Here is a 13,901-nt window from a genome sequence, read left to right as displayed (position 1 = left end):
TTGTCTGGAAAAGTGTTCTCGAACCGTCCCTGCATCTACAAGTCCCCGCCCCAAACGTTGATCCTCCGCAGGACATCCTAAGTTCCAGTACAGTTTCTTACCATTAGGATTTAAGCTATACAACAGCATGATCCACGAACAACCCGAAGCATCTGAATCTGATAACCATTACTTCATTTACGTACATGAGCAACTACAGTGGAAGGAAGATTACGGTTTAAAATGCTTTCCAGAATGAAGTACATTCATGTTCAGAAAAAAAAAACAGATTACCCTGTATGCCTAGAGATAGGACGGTCTTATGCAAAAGACATGTACATTAGCAAATTCTGCAGAAATTATTAGCATTTAAACCATATCGGCTAGCGGGTTCAAGATCAACATCGATATCGCAACGCAACACCACGTACCGGTAAAATGTGCCTCCAGCTCTGTTTGTCGCTATAAACCGAAGGTGACTTGAGCAGCCGTGCAGGATGCCTCGCAGACGTATGCGCGAACCGCACCGACAAATGAGTGAGTTTGAAAGAGTGCGCGTTATTGGTATGAAAGAATGTGGCGCATCCATCCGGGAAATTGCTGCTCGTGTGGGACGAAGTGTTTCGGCAGTGCAACGGGTGTGTGTAGAATGGTTCATGGGAGACCGTAGAACACGATGAGATGGTTCACTTTACAGCACCCAGAGAGCACTATTGCAGTACACATATGCGTCCCCTCGGCTCTGGCGCAACTGTGTAACACATCGTACACTATCAGGGGTGACAGACCGTCGCCGTTTCTTACGGCATGGGTTACGCGCACGTCGTCCGCTTCTCCGCTTACCTTTGAAGAACGTGCAGAAACATGCTAGGTGGCAATGGTGTATGGAACGACGTCGCTGGGGACACGAATGGCTTCAGGCAGTGTTTTCGGACGAATCTGGGTTCTGTTTGTTGGAAAATGATGGCCGCATTTTGGTTCGCCGCAGACAGGGTGAGGGGCACCACAATGACTGCACTCACACAAGCCATACAGCGCCAACTCGAGGTCTTATCGTGTGAGGTGCTGTCTCATACATCCAGAAATCACAGTTTGTGCGTGTCAAGGGCACTGTGATCAGTGTGACCTGCGTGAATGACATCCTGCCACCCCTAGCCATATCCTCTTTGCACTACACCCCAGATGCCATTCTTCAGCAAGACAATGCCGACCACATGTTGCTGCACGAACACGTGCCTCCCTGGTGTCACAGGATGCCAGCCTTTTGCCCTGGCCCGCCAGATAACCAGACTTGTCGCCAATCGAAAATGTGTCGGATGTGGTGAAACGACGGGTGCAGCGCTGTGAACCAATGCCAACTACCACAGATGAATTTTGCAACCAGATGAATGCGGCATGGGTGGCTATATCACAGCTGTTCTATGCTGGCGGCTACTGAGCGCAATGTTAAAGACGTTTCTTTACTGAGTGAGATACATAAGATGAAATGTCACTGTGACAAACCTGCCTTTCCACAACGCTCATGATGTTCGGAGTTTCTCTGTTTCGAACGTTTCTGCGATCGGTGTCATCCAAGGGAATGCAAAAATCTTTCTGAACAATAAACATAAGAATAAAATACAAGAACTGGTGTAAAAGTGACATACGAGGGGCGTTTGAAAAGTCCGTGCAAAGTCCGAGAGTGACACCACCGGCGCGTATCGAGGTCATGTTTCGTTAGTAGCATATTTGGTAAGAGCGCACACCAAGTTTCAGCCATATTGGTCTATTTCATTGTGTTTGGCATTCATGTGAATCAAGGAAGACGAGTGGTTGTCAAAAAATGGACGAAAAAGAATTTCGTGTGGTGATTAAAGATTACTTTATGAAAAGCAAAACGCCTCAGTAGACTAAAGACAAGCTTGATAAACATTACGGTGACTCTGCACCTTCAGTAGAACACTTTATAAATGGTTTCAAAATTTTCGGAGTGGCCATATGGGCACAAGTGATGCTGAACGTTCTGGACGCCCTGTGGAGGTTACGACTCCAGAAATCATTGATAAAATCCATGATATGGTGATGGATGACATAAGAGTTAAGGTGCGTGAGATTTCTAGAGCTGTGGGCATCTCGAATGAACGGGTACATAATATTTTCCATAAACATTTGGACATGAGAAAGTTATCCGCAAGATGGGTACCACGATTGCTCACGCTTGACCAAAACGGAATTGTGTGAAGTGTTGCAAGGATGGTTTGCAGCTGTTCAGGAAAAATCAGCAGGACTTTAGGCATCGTTTCGTCACTGGGGATAAAACATGGATACATTACTATACACCTGAGATCAAACAACAATCTAAACAAAGGTTTACCAACGGAGAATCTGCACCAAAAAAGTCCAAGACCATTCCTTTGGCCGGAAAAGTTATGGCGACTGTCTTTGGGGGTTCGCAAAGTATAATCCTGATCGACTATCTGGAAAAGGGTAAAAATATTACAGGTGCATAGCATTCACCGTTATTGGACCGCTTGAAAACCGACTGCAAGAATAACGCCGGCGATTGGACCGCAAAAGAGTCCTTTTCCATAACGACAATGCACCAGCACACACCTCAGCAGTTGTGGTCACAAAATTAATGGAAATAGGACTCCAACTCGTTTCACATCCCCCATATTCTCTAGACTTGGCTCCGTCGGACTACTATTTGTTCCCCAATTTGAAGAAATTGCTGATGGGACAAAGATTTTATTCAAACGAGGAGGTGATTGCAGCAACTAATAGCTGTTTTGCAGACTTGGACAATTCCTATTATTCGGAAGGGATCAACAAATTAGAAAAGCGTTGGACGAAGTTTATAAGTCTAAAATAAGACTATGCCGAAAAATAAAAATGGTTTACCCCAAACACATAAGTAGTTTTTATTTTTGCACGGACTTTTGAAAAGCCCCTCGTACCAGTATGTTGTCGTTATTGTGGTCTTCAGTCCGGAGACTGGCCCGATGCAGCTCTCCATGCATACAGTAAAGCTGCAGGCCCTCGGGAAAAATTACGGCTGTAGTTTCTCCTTGCTTTCAGCCGTTCGCAGTACCAGCACAGCGAGGCCGTTTTGGTTAATGTTACAAGGCTAGGTCAGTCAATCATTCAGACTGTTGCCCCTGCAACTATTGAAAAGCCTCCTGCCCCTCTCCAGGAACCACACGTTTGTCTGGCCTCTCAACAGATACCCCTCCGTTGTGGTTGCACCTACGGTACGGCTATCTGTATCGCTGAGGCACGCAAGCCTCCCCAACAATGGCAAGGTCTATGGTTCATGCGGGGCATACAAGTATATGACAATTTAAATTCTCATACAAGTATATGACAATTTAAATTCTCACACAAGTATATGAGAATTTAAAAAGTCTGTAACCACTGAAAATACCATACACACATATAATATAAATAAATAAGGATAGAAGTTGAGGTAATGAATTGAAATCTGATCCAAGGCCGCGACTTGAACGATTTAAGAAGGGGAAAATCAGAATGGGCTAAGGTGTGAATTGAGGCTTGTGATAGGGAGGGCATTGGACTGAGGTAGTCATTGCAACTGTGTCAGCCTGAATGGGAAGGTGGTGTGGTAGATACCGCATCTGCGTAGTAAGCAGGGGACGTGGCTTCAAGACAAGGTTAAGACTCAATATGTCTCCAGGAAAATGTTATTTTATCACATAAATATAAAAAAGGTATGACACTTATTGTGAAACTCAGTTGTACACTACTGACCATTAAAATTGCTACACCACGAAGATGACGTACTACAGACGCGAAATTTAGCCGACAGAAAGAAGATGCTGTGATATGCAAATGATTAGCTTTTCAGAGCATTCACACAAGGTTGGCGCCGGTGGCGACACCTACAACGTACTGACATGAAGAAAGTTTCCAACCGATTTCTCATACACAAACAGCAGTTGACCGGCGTTGCCTGATGAAACGTTGTTGTGATGCCTCGTGTAAGGAGGAGAAATGCGTACCATCACGTTTCTGATTCTAGCCTATCGCGATTGCGGTTTATCGTATCGCGACATTGCTGCTCGCGTTGGTCGAGATCCAATGACTGTTAGCAGAATATGGTATAGGTGGGTTCAGGAGGGTAATACGGAACGCCGTGCTGGATCCCTCGTATCACTAGCAGTCGAGATGACAGGCATCTTATCCGCATGGATGTGACGGATCGTGCAGCCACGTCTCGATCCCTGAGTCAACAGATGGGGACGTTTGCAAGACAACAACCATCTGCACGAACAGTTCGACGACGTTTGCAGCAGCATGGACTATCAGCTCGAAGACCATGACTGCGGTTACCCTTGACGCTGCATCACAGACAGGGTCGCCTGCGATAGTGTACTCAACGATGAACCTGGGTGCACGAATGGCAAAACGACATTTTTGGGATGAATCCAGGTTCTGTTTACAGCATCATGATGGTCGTATCCGTGTTTGGCGACATCGCGTTGAACGCACACTGGAAGCGTTTATTCGTCATCGCCATACTGGCGTATCACCGGTGTGATGGCATGGGGTGCCATTGGTTACTCGTCCTGGTCACCTCTTGTTCGCATTGACGGGACTTTGAACAGTGGACGTTACATTTCAGATGTGTTACGACCCGTGGCTCTACCCTTCATTCGATCCCTGCGAAACCCTACATTTCAGCAGGATAATGCACGACCGCATGTTGCAGGTCCTGTACGGGCCTTTCTGGATACAGAAAATGTTCGACTGTTGCCCTGGCCAGCACATTCTCCAAATCTCTCACCAACTGAAAACGTCTGGTCGATGGTGGCCGAGCAACTGGCTCGTCACAATACGCCAGTCACTACTCTTGATGAACTGTGGTATCGTGTTGAAGCTGCTTTGGCAAATGTACCTGTACACGCCATCCAAGCTCTGACTCAATGCCCAGGCGTATCAAGGCTGTTATTATGGCCAGAGGTGGTTGTTCTGGGTACTGATTTCTCAGGATCTATGCACCCAAATTACGTGAAAATGTAATCACATGTCAGTTCTAGTACAATATATTTGTCCAATGAATACCCGTTTATCATCTGCATTTCTTGGTGAAGCAATTTTAATGGCCAGTTGTGTAATTATACTATTAATAAGGCCATTGTATCCCGGTTTGATATGAAACCTTTTCCGTAGCAATCTTCTACAAACATGGTTACATAAATGAAAAAAATAAATAAATAAATAAAAACAATAATCAGATTGCGAACACGGAGCGCAAGAATGAGAGCCTGTGACGGTAACCAGTGTGCCATCTTTCGACTAGGACTGTTGCGCCTTGAAAAATATACAAATTAAATGGCAAACTTTGACCGTAGTTTTCTCAGGAATGTTCGAGTAGCTACGGATAAGCTGATACACACGTTCGCTTATTATGACTCCTCCTACAATGAGTGAAGTTTCTGGAAAATCGGGTTATGGCACTTGCCGTGCCCTCCTCGTGAGATTTAGTCTGCGCACGCTGCCGGCAGGGCAGCACAGTTTTTAGGTCAAGAGGAGAGCCACCGCCTCGTGCACGTGGTGCTGAAGGGGTGACCGCAGCTCCGGCGCTGGCCGGCAGAAGGGGTAAGGCGGCGCGTCACGCAGCGCCCTGGCAGCCTTTGAAGCGGCGGGGCTGCGTTCACGCAATTAGTCGCCTTTGCCTGCGGGCTGACCTGACCGCCCACTGCCGCAAGGGGCCACACCTCCTCCCTCCCCCCCCCCCCCCTCTCTCCCTCTCTCTCTAGCAGCAAAGACTAGCGCCGCCGCTGCGGTATGTCGCCACGACACTGTTCTTGACGGCAGGGATTTTGTGCGGGCTGGTACAGGGGTTAACGATATTACACATACGAAGTGTCTCGGGTTGGTGCATAAGTTCGCAGCGTTTTTCCGTAAGTTTAATAAACACAGCAGATACAAATAACAAAGACTTTAGTCAATAACAACATATTCTCCTTCACTATTTATAGCAGTGCTGAGCCGTGGCTGGCTCGTGTTATGCTTTGCATTACACCTCGGTTGCTATTCTGTGATTAGTCTCCCGCGGTTATCGCGATTATGCTGTTATCCTCTCTCTCCATGAGTCGCTGCAGCAGCGTGTATCGATATCGGGCCCCCACAACCGCACGAGTGGTCGACTGTGAAGAGCGGACAAATTGAATAGCTGGGCGGCGGCCATTAGAGTGGTAAACTGACGCGCGGAGTTCGAATGTTTATACATCGCTTTTGGTTATAAAATGCCTTCCTTTGAGTTAGGTAGCAAACATAACGCCTCATTTAAATACGTTACTACAATATACTTTTTAATTTATGAACAAACAGCAACTAGTCACTGTTTATGAATTTATCTTACGTACTACATGGAATCTGCCGTAGCTAAAAGTTATGTACATGACCCGTAGCATTTTTCGTAGTTCATTTACGATAGATGTACGCAAAATTCACCAAAATACTCAAAGATTTGCCCACTATATTAATAGATATTTTCTGACTCTACCTTGCTTTAGATTTTATGACGAGAAGTGCGTTATATATGGCATAGTGCTTTGGCAACTCACGACCAAATTATCAAGTTTCAACCTAACCTAGACCATGAAAACACTACCGATCAGCCAACTTTCTTCAAAATGATCAGAACATATAAAATGGTATTCTGTCGCTCGGAAACCTTGCCTCCTGACAGCGTGTAACCATTTTTGTAACAGCTGTGGTTTTGAGAAAGGAAACCTGCAAATAGATGCACAGACATTATGCTAATACCGTGTTACAAAAACATTTATTAAGCAAGTGCACTGACATACAAAACAAAATATTCACATGCCTGTGAAATGTAATATTCGTTCCTTTCTCGTATTTATTTGTACAATTAATCGCTGCACAACTCTTCACCATTGTACTTCTTTTGATTGGAACGTACAGACAGTAGAATTACGAGTAACAAATACTGTATGTACGCCCCAACAAATATACAACGTTGAATCAGGGTCATCATAAACAACAATAGTACACAACACATCAGACTACAACCATTATAATGGCGTCCAGCCGAAGGTTCAAATTTTCCCGCGACTGCAGCGCCATTAGTGAATCTAGTTATTTTTTACAAGGTCTTTGATCGATATTCGCACCCTTGACACTCACTGCTCTAAAAGTTGTCACCGTTTGACAGATGGAGCGACACTAGCGCTCCAAGCGGCGAGTGAGGTGAACGTCAGACGCGTCGTAAGCATGTTTGTTTTGCGTCCACTTCCTACGTAATTTGCGAATTATTTATTTTCTTGCCTTCAAGGGTTTGTGTAGTATCAGATGACGTTGGATAGAATTGCAGCTTACCATGTTGATATCAAAAGAATATAAACACACAGATTCACACGTAAGAAGCGTAGACATGTACATCTACATGCAAAAGCGATCGACAGCTCATTTATCGTTCTGTAGGCCTACTGTGTTTGTCACTGTCGCCTGTTGCCACAAGTACGACCTTCATCTTTATATTATTATAGGTGGGGCAAGCAACTGCCAAACAGTAGGAGAAATATGTTGAAAACATTATAATGAGCTGATTACATTACATTTCACGCAAAACCAAATATTCGAATAATTTTCAAACAATCTGTCACTGAAAAAGGTGCTGACAAAATAATGTCATGACATGAAGGAAGCATGGAAAATTAAGTGACTAACAACGGAAATGAATGAAATACATATCAAAGAAATCAGCAGCTTAAATCAGCCAACTTCTTCAGTTTCTTATTTGCTCTCTTGTTTGTGAGAAACTATGTCTTGATTCCAATAAATATCGGGATCCTACAGTATTCAACATTCGTTTGTCCTTGTTCACTTCATCCCCCTGATACAGTTTCTGTCGCTGTCTGTAGGCGCTTTCCTTGTCCCGTAATAGGTTTGCTCGAAGTCTAGCGATCCGCACATTCTGACACTTCACACACTTTCGTAAGACACGAATAACTGCACTTAATCTAACCACTTCATCGTCAAGCAGATCTGTGTTGACGACTCACACGAATCTGGCATTGATACGTGGAGAGTTGAACTGGCTGCTTCTGTTTCATAGGACCGTTTTACAACTTTTGATGGATTGTCGAATCTCTGCGGCAGTTTCCTTTTCATCGTCAGCTGAGCTGGCTTATTTGGGATGTCAAACGGTGTAGGTACTGCATTCCACACGAGTTTATTATTGTCTGCGCTCATGAACTGGTTTTATTCGAAATGTAGCGAACAAAACCTATTATTATTATATAGGTAAACTGGGTCTTTTTTCACAAGGTCTTCTCGTCTGCTATTAACTAGCCATTTTCTGCCCCTAAAACGAAACATTAATCATTAATACACATGTAGTTTCCAAGTGAAGCCTGACGATACAGTTTAGTAACATGATGGTATATACCTCTCAGGATCCTTAGGAAACCTAAAAAATGGACAGCTGTCGTGTCTTCTTCCTGTTGTTGCTGCAATTTATTGCGCTACAAACACTACCGCTTGTAAAAACCATAGTAGAAATCAAAATAAACACTATTCGCTTACACGATCGCACCGAACTCACAATTTAACTTACTGGCCGTTTGGGGCGCTGCTGGCGCGGTAGACAACAAAATCGAGACGAAGTGTCGCGATTGTTATGTTAGACTGTGCTTGTACTATCTGTGGCCACGCGCTTTTAGGTTCCGGCTGTGCCGTGTGCGGGCAGTTGGTCAGTTGGCGTGGAGAGTAAGTCTCCGTGGCGCGTGTTCGGCAGGGGGCAGCTGGCGGCGTCCACGCGCGGTCGGGGTGTGATGGGCTGTTCCATCGCTACGAGGTCCGTGGCTCACCGATACGATACGAAAGTTGAGTCCTTGCTTAATCTACCAGCCAGCCCAAACTGTTCACATTATGTCGTTTGAATTTCGTTGTGGGCTGTTGGGATATTCCCGCGAGCAACGACGTGTGTTTTCAAGTTGGCGAAATTCTAGCCAACCTCCTCTGGAGTTCAACTTGATTATTTTGGAATTGAAGTGCACCAGCGGAATCTTCTGCCTTGTGGCCGTTGAAACATTCCGGTTACCTGCCCTGGCTGTTGACGTAAATTCAGGCAGTTTATTTTCCTCGTGGTGTTGTGGCTGTCCAGCACGGCGTGTAGTTTGATAGCTGAACGTGTAATTCGTTGTGGGCGCCGATATCTTCTGCGTTGTATCATTGAACTCCCTGTTGTGTGCTGGTCGGGTGGAGCGGAAGTTATCCTGTCGCTTGGTCCGTTGAGTGTCTGTCAGTTGGGTTGCCGTCGGATTGAGAATTGTCGGGCCGACTGCCTGTCTCGCCTAAGCGAGCGTTAGTGTTTGAATTCTATGTCGACCCTTGTGAATTTCTGCGCGCCTTTTGATGTGCTGCCTTCTCTTATTTGTCCTTGTTGTTTGTTTATGCCTAATTTACAGAAATGTTTTTAGAGGAGACCTTCTGCCTTTTGCAATTCAAATTCTTGTTTCTGAGTCTTAAGTGACTGGCCGGTTTTAAATTAAAGTTGTTTTGCCCTTGAGGCGTGAGACTGAATGGCGCATTTAGCCGGAAATTAAGTTCTAAAATTAATGTTTGGCTTGCTCTGTTTTTAAAGTTTTCTTTACTCTTGTAATGTTTGTCAAATGAATAAAGTAGTATGTTAGAGTGCAACTGACAGCCACTCATTTTGGCCCCATTCCACAAATTAAACTATATGTCCTGCCCTGCGGGTGTAGCAGGGGATCTCAAGTGTTTCAACGCTGTGGTAACTTTTCGATTCCACGACTGTAAAAATCAAGTGGGTCTGAGACGAAGATAACGTCGAGCCATGTTTAGAAAGCACTGTTATTCGGAAAGGAAGTTCTTTGAAGGTTGTTCGATAGCAGAAATGATATCTGAGGACGCAAGATAAGGCGTATAAGGTGGATGGATGCGGAATAACATCCCAACGCAACTCGTGTATAGTGTTTTCTGTCAGAATGCGGGCGGCCCTTATAGTGGAGTAGCATCACTCGACGCAGTCCTCCTGGTCTTTGTTCTTGGATCGTGTCCGCAAGACGTCTCATTTGTTGACAATAAATGTCAATAGTGATGGCTACGCCTCGGGGAAGCAATTATTAGCACACCGCACCGTCGCTGTACCACCAGATGCATAACATTATCATCTTTTATCCATGCGCGTAGGTCTCTGTACGGGGATTACCTGTTTTGCTTGGGTTCAACGATTACCTTAATTTCTCTAAGTTAGCATGAAGACATCAATTCTCGTTAACAGGATAGCAATGGTCGGTGTTGTTCATGAGCAAGTACAGATGCATATATGGCCATCTGCTGATTTTTGTGATTTTGGCTTAGAGCATACAATACCCATACATCCGATTTTTGAACGTTCCCCTCTGCATGCAAATGTCGCACAATGATCACAACTCATCACATCTGCCAGTTCTCGGTTAGAAAGACATGGATAGTCGTCAATTAATGAGGTTAAACGATCTCCATAAAACCCCGACAGTCCTCCTGAATGTGGCAAGTCACTAATGTCAATACGATTCTCCTTAAAACGAGAAAATCGTATATGTATATGAAAGTGTATATGAAATGTATATGTAATTTGGTAGTTTTGGCTTATAACTGACGACTCTGTTGTTTCCGGATTAGAGTTCACAGTCTCATACTTTCGCTTGTCCGAAACCCGTACAGCAAAACACCCTCCACATCTGGCACGTGGTCATTGGACTCTTAGAAGAGTGTGCCTATTGGACAGTATACCACACAAGTGCAAACCGTCGTGTGGTTTGGACAATCGGTCGTACGTACTTTCCTCTTCTATAAGGGTTTCAGTGGTGTTCCTCATTTGAAATTGCTAGGATGAGTCAATAAGTCGTATAGACTTCTACAATTCATTTCTTTAAATTGTAACTGGTTAGTCTTAATACTATTGATCATCGCAAATGCATGACCATTTACAGAAATTTTCGACTCGGCTACAGACACAACATAGCGGGTTTTTGGCACATATAGTAACAAATAAATAATCTAGCATTGATCGTTCGAGATTACAGTTAGCAGCATTAAAGTAGGAATGTGACACTAACAGCTTAAAAGTGCGTTCCACGGCAACGTAGACGCGTCACTTGGAGTGGCGCCAAAGGACCCCACTTACGTCTGACCACGCACAACACACGCCTCCCCGCTATCTTATCGCGCAACTACAACAACAGTCTTGTTCGTATCTGCCTTCCTGTGAAAGCAGGCGCCAGCGACAGATTGCTGCTTGTGAACTTGTTACATTACGATAAGATAGCGATGGTTAGACAGACGCTTCGCTTTCTGCGAGAGACGCACCCACCTTTCCGTCGTTATTGTTGGTCGTCATGGCGACTCTTATCCAGAACTTCTCTTTACTTCAGATCACGGCCTCACTGATATTTGTTCGTTTCCCCACTAAAACACTGACATTCAAAGTGCATTCACTGCTTTAACATACCCACGATGACATCTTTCTTAAACTGGCGAAAAAGAATTAGTACAACCTTTTAGAGGTTTCCAATTCGCAAAAGATTGTTGGCAGCTGTATGATCTGCCACAGCTGCCCGTACAATACGACAATCCTGGAGGGCGTCTGTGCCGCATCGACGTCCAGAACCTCGTCTATGGTGGTGAGAATTCTCACATGACCACTAATACACTACTGGCCTTAAAATTGCTACACCAAGAAGAAATGCAGATGATAAACGAGTATACATTGGACAAATATATTATACTAGAACTGACATGTGATTACATTTTCACGCAATTTGGGTGCATAGATCCTGAGAAATCAGTACCCAGAACAACCACCTCTGGCCGTAATAACGGCCTTGGTAGGCCTGGGCATTGAGTCAAACAGAGCTTGGATAGCGTGAACAGGTACAGCTGCCCAAGCAGCTTCAACACGATAACACAGTTCATCAAGAGTAGTGACTGGCGTATTGTGACGAGCCAGTTGCTAGCCCCCCATTGACCAGACGTTTTCAATTGGTAAGAGATCTGGAGAATGTGCTGGCCAGGGCGGCAGTCGAACATTTTCTGTATCCAGAAAGGCCCGTACAGGACCTGCAATATGCGGTCGTGCATTATCCTGCTGAAATGAAGGGTTTCGCAGGGATCGAATGAAGGGTAGAGCCACGGGTCGTAACACATCGGAAAAGTAACGTCCACTGTTCAAAGTGCCGTCAATGCGAACAAGAGGTGACCGACACGTGTACCCAATGGCACACCATACCATCACGCCGGGTGATACGCCAGTATGACGATGACGAATAAACGCTTCCAATATGCGTTCACCGCGATGTCGCCAAACACGGATGCGACCATCATGATGCTGTAAACAGAATCTTGATTCATCAAAAAAAATGACGTTTTGCCATTCGTGCACCCAGGTTCGTCGTTGAATACACCATAGCAGGCGCTCCTGTCTGTGATGCAGCGTCAAGGGTAACCGCAGCCATGGTCTCCGAGCTGATAGTCCATGCTGCTGCAAACGTCGTCGAACTATTCGTGCAGATGGTTGTTGTCTTGCAAACCTCCCCATCTGTTGACTCAGGTATCGAGACGTGGCTGCACGACCCGTTACAGCCATGCGGATAAGATGCCTGTCATACCGTTGGGATCCAGCACGGCGTCCCGTATTACCCTCCTGAACCGACGGATTCCATATTCTGCTAACAGTCGTTGGATCTCGACCAACGCGAGCAGCAATGTCGCGATACGATAAACCTCAATCGCGATAGGCTAGAATCCGACCTTTATCAAAGTCGGAAACGTGATGGTACGCATTTCTCCTCCTTACACGAGGCGTCACAACAACGTTTCCCCCAGCAACGCCGCTCAACTGCTGTTTGTGTATGAGAAATCGGTTGGAAACTTTCCTCATGTCAGCACGTTGTAGGTGTCGCCACCGGCGCCAACCTTGTGTGAATGCTCTAAAAAGGTAATCATTTGCATACCACAGCATCTTCTTCTTGTCGGTTAAATTTCGCGTCTGTAGAACGTCATCTTTGTGGTGTAGCAATTTGAATGGCCAGTAGTGTACCAACATTGTTGCACAACTGACCAGCACGTCCAAATTGTGTGGCAGTTCAGCGAAAGGACAATCCCGCCACGTTTCGATCCATTTCAAATTCGCCCAGTTGGCTGTAGGAAGCACGAGTACCTCTTCGTGGCATGGTTGCCTGCTGCACAAAACTGAGACTTTTGACTATGAACACAGAGGCCTCTCCAAGCTATGTCACTATGGTATTTGTTGGTGGACGACGCTGAAACTGCTATCAGTACATCTACTATCCCCCAGATGCCATCGGCCGTCATCGGATCAAAATTGATGTCGTCTTTCCACGTGTACTAATTTTTTTTCCGGCATTGTATCTGCTTTGTAGGTGGTTGACCACTACGAGACTGGGAGAACAAAAAAAAAAGAAGGGAATTCTGTAGTATGTCGAAAGAAACAATGCTTAGCCAACACACTATGACAATTGCCCACCGTGAGACTTAATGTCGCCCAGTAAAGTTATGGCCACGTAATGCGGTAAGGAAAGTATATAAAGGGAAGGAAGGAAGGAAGCTTAGAATTTAACATCCCGTTCTCGGCATAGCCACTAGAGATGGGGCACAAGCTCGGATTACGAAAAGATTGGGGGAAATAAGTCGGCCGTGCCCTTTTCAAAGGTACCACCTTAGTATTTGTCTGCAACGATTTAGGGAAATCACGGGAAATCTAAATCTGTTTGGCCAGGTGCGGATTTGAACCGTCCACTCGAATGCGAATCCAGTCTGCTAACCACTGCACCACCACGCTAGGCATATACAGGGTGAGACAATATTGTAGAACAAAAGCAAACTGGTGCTTATCATTTATTATAATGTTGTTCTACCAAGAACCGACG

This window comes from Schistocerca americana, chromosome 5 (assembly GCF_021461395.2).
Source record: "Schistocerca americana isolate TAMUIC-IGC-003095 chromosome 5, iqSchAmer2.1, whole genome shotgun sequence".
NCBI classification, from domain to species: domain Eukaryota; kingdom Metazoa; phylum Arthropoda; class Insecta; order Orthoptera; family Acrididae; genus Schistocerca; species Schistocerca americana.
This window is presented reverse-complemented; position numbering follows the sequence as displayed.